The 4,343-nt window shown below is 39.6% G+C and overlaps 1 pseudogene; it reads left to right on the top strand.

Moving 5' to 3' along the window:
* Nucleotides 1-3,823: 3,823 nt before the first annotated feature.
* LOC137765972 (keratin-associated protein 13-1-like) lies at nucleotides 3,824-4,343 on the top strand (annotated as a pseudogene).

Consider the following 4,343-nt stretch of genomic DNA (forward strand, 5'->3'; position numbering starts at 1 on the left):
CAGCTCCAGGCAACGACAAGCAAAGGAGCCCGGTGTAGCCAGAGTTTCAGAAATTTTGGAAGTCATAAATCCACATTTTATGTGAATTCTTTTGATTTTTAAATATAGGCAACTAATTTGGACTTTAATTAAAAGTGTATGGAGACCCACACTTGTGCAATAAACAAAACTATGTAGGTTGGATTTGATAGAGGACCTGAGAGTTTGTGATGTATTATTTCAACTGGTATCATTGATTACCACATTGATGTAAGGACGGTTAGAGGTGTACTGAGGAGAGAAGGACATCATTGCAGGCAGAAGGTTGTGTCACTACAGACAAATTTTGCTGAATTTATTATTTTAATTAACACTGGTCCTGCCTTGAGCCAGTAAAAAGTCATTCTTACTTGTGATAAGGCAACTATTTTCAAGAAAGAAAACAGAGATTTGAGAAAGGCATGGTCTTCACAGCATTGCATGGGTTAGGATTTTTACCCCAGTGGCTAGGAGTCCATATGAAAAAAATTAGAAAATTAAAAGATCATAAGATAAGCTTTCAAAAAGTAGCTGTTTGATGTGGGTGCAGCTACTTCATCATTCCTTTGACTTATAAAAATGCTGGATAGTGATTTTTTTTTTTTTAAACATCTTTATTGGAGTATAATTGCTTTACAATGGTGTGTTAGTTTCTGCTTTATAAGAAAGTGAATCAGTTATACATATACATATGTTCCCATATCTCTTCTCTCTTGTGTCTCCCTCCCTCCCACCCTCCCTATCCCACCCCTCTAGGTGGTCACAAAGCACCGAGCTGATCTCCCTGTGCTATGCGGCTGCTTCCCACTAGCTATCTATTTTACATTTGGTAGTGTATATATGTCCATGACACTCTCTCACCCTGTCACATCTCACCCCTCCCCCTCCCCATATCCTCAAGTCCATTCTCTAGTAGGTCTGTGTCTTTATTCCTGTCTTGCCACTAGGTTCTTCATGACCTTTTTTTTTTTTTTTTCCTTAGATTCCATATATATGTGTTAGCATACTGTATTTGTTTTTCTCTTTCTGACTTACTTCACTCTGTATGACAGACTCTAACTCCATCCACCTCATTACAAATACCTCCATTTCATTTCTTTTTATGGCTGAGTAATATTCCATTGTATATATGTGCCACATCTTCTTTATCCATTCATCTGATGATGGACACTTAGGTTGCTTCCATGTCCTGGCTATTGTAAATAGAGCTGCAATGAACATTTTGGTACATGACTCTTTTTGAATTATGGTTTTCTCAGGGTATATGCCCAGTAATAAAAAAATTAGAAAATTAAAAGATCATAAGATAAGCTTTCAAAAAGTAGCTGTTTGATGTGGGTGCAGCTACTTCATCATTCCTTTGACTTATAAAAATGCTGGATAGTGATTTCTTTTTTTAAGTGGCAATTAAACATATTTTTACATTGAGGAAAGGTTGATAATTTAAGCATATATAGTATAATTTTATTTCATTTTTATTAAATAAAGCTACAACTCAGTGCCATAAGCCACGACATTAACTTCTTGAGTTCCTGATAACACATATTTGACCATTGGTGTGTGTTACATCAGTGCATTTCTCTTGAAATTGTCAGAAACATAGCAATATACTTAAAGAATATGATAAATCTGTCAGACATGTTCCTATGTATTTTAACTTGGAGTTAAAGAAGATCAAAGACAAATAACAAAAGCAACAATAAGTTATAACAATGTAATGATCAAAGCTTAGGTTGGAGCACTGGAGAGAGACATTGCCATGGAAGGTATCTTGGAGGGAGATCTGGGCACTCCACATAGGTTCCTGATATCTCAAAGAGAACATCAATAGCACATATTCAGACATCTTGGGCAGGGTATCTAAGGTAAAGACAGAGACAGATTTAACCTAATGAAGCTTAAGTGTGAGGGTCCTCCTGAGGATTCTTTCACCTAACTTTTTCCAAAGCTCTCTTGGCACTCCTCCGGGGAGGCTTGGAGAAAGCTGTTGTTCCAGCTGGGCTGCTATGGACTGGATGTCACTTCTGTGGCCTTGTGGTAGTGCTGGGGCTGTGGATGAATCCAGAGAGCTGCCTCTACTACCTCTAGCCAACAGAGCCAACCTGATGAACCTCAGGACCTCAGGGAGCTTTGACCTCAAGAAGAAGTATTTGAACCAGGATACTGCTCTGCTACCTGCTAGGAGGCCACTAAAACCTAGGGTCTACAGCCATTTGCAGCTGATCCTCACACAAGCCCCCAAACCCCAGGGCCAGAAGACTTGGAGGGGAGGTGAACCAGGACACCTGGCAGAGCTAAGCATAACCCCAGGCTTGAAGCTCTGACCAAGAAGAAGTAACGGAGGATGTTACAGGTGCAGCATTAGTAATAACAAATGGCAATGTTGAAAGAAAATTTTCCATGTCATCAAAAATAATTTAAGTGTTTTTTGATGTACAATTCTAGAGAAAAACTGAATTATATTTCTATTCTTTCCAAAGAAAATCATGTTGATAAAACCATCATCCTACGTAGAGGTGATCAAGGACTGTGTAGCCAAGAAATGTTGGGGAAAGTTTATAGATGATATATTAATGTCTTGATTTTGTAATATTTGTGTCTTTAGTCAACCTGTAGGTTTTTGTTGGTTAATATTATCTTTATTCTAAAGTAGTGTTCATGTTTATATCTACTATTATATTCACAGTGTTGTATTCTTTGTGCTAAAAAAGGACCCTGAAGGTATAAACTTCAAGGTTTTCAAAACCTGGGTCCACCTTTAGTAAGAAAGCTGGGACAGAATCATGTACTTAAGTAGGGATCTACCAAGGCCTTGGAAATGCTCAGAAGGCATTCAAAATTTTGTGATGGGGTTCAGAAATATCGTGGGAGGGGAAACCCTAGGACGTTCTACAAATATAAATGTATCTACAAAAATCATGAATTGAGTTCATTTTGAAACAATTTTGATTCGGTTGAATTAAAAGTAGAGTATCCATAGGTTGTCCACGGGGTTAGAAGAAAATCCTGGCAGATTTGTCCCTCTTTCTACCACTGTCACTAGTTTCCTCACTTCATCTCCATAGTGTCTCCCACTTTGTTTTTCTTCACATATGTCCATAGTGGTCTGTTCTTGCTTTAGAATTGATTAACTTTTTAAACAATTAAAAAAATTTATTCAGGGTTATCCCCATTCCTAGTGATCTCTCTCAATCCCTTTGGCATATTTTATATGGCTCTTCTAGAGTGGACATAGTAAGCACTGCTAATAGTTAAGCAAATTGGAAATAGTAAGTAAGTAAGATGGAAAATTATGTTGGAGAGTGAGAATCAATGGTTTGCTATAAAGGCAATGTTTGTAAGGTTTCTCGTCAAGACCTGATTTCTCCCTCTTGACAATTGGCACAAAAGGGAGATGACAGCATTGCAGCCCCCACTCTAGGAAGAAAACCTTCCCCAGCCGGACCAGGAGTAGATATACAAGTAGTTATTGCCCAAGAAAATAAGAGGGGCTTCCTTGGCCATGGTGAAGTAGACATTAATTCCATACTGTCAGACCATTCGTAACATAGATGTAATTCATTGACATAGAGCTATAAAAACGGGTTCACTTATAAATATAAGATGAAGGGAGTTAGTTAACTGCTATTACAAAAAGAATTACTGAGTTCCATGTAAGCAAATGAGTGGACTCAAATATGGAAAAGATGTTACTGTAAGGTGCCACACCCATTACTGTGAATATATAAATACCACAGTCCAGGAGTAACATTCAAACTCAGAATATTCTCACTGTAATTCAGCTGAACTCACATCTCCTGTCAATATGTCTTACAACGGCTGCTCTGGAAATTTCTCCTCTCTCTCCCTTGGGGACCACCTGTGCTATTCAGGCTCCTCCTGTGGCTCTTCTTACCCCAGCAACCTGGTCTACTGGGACTGGTACTGACCTCTGCTCTCCCACTACCTGCCAGCTGGGCTCCTCTCTCTACAGTGGCTGTCAGGAGACCTGCTGTAAACCCACTAGGTATCAGACATTCTATGTGGTGTCTAGACCTAGCCAGATATCCTGCTACCACTCAAGAACCTCCACACTCTGCAGGCCCTCTAAGACAACTTATTCTGGGTCTCTAGGCTTTGGGTCCAGCAACAGCTGCTCCCTGGGCTATGGATCTGGAAGCTCCTACTTACCAGGCTGTGGTTCCAGTAGCTTCAGACCCGTGGCTTGCAGAGTCCATGGTTTCCCTTCTCTAAACTATGGATCTGGATTCTGCTACCCATCCTACTTCACTTCTGGGAACTTCCAGTCTTGTTACAGACCAACCTGTGGATCTGGCTCCAACTGA

This window comes from Eschrichtius robustus, chromosome 6, assembly GCF_028021215.1.
Source record: "Eschrichtius robustus isolate mEscRob2 chromosome 6, mEscRob2.pri, whole genome shotgun sequence".
Lineage (NCBI taxonomy): Eukaryota > Metazoa > Chordata > Mammalia > Artiodactyla > Eschrichtiidae > Eschrichtius > Eschrichtius robustus.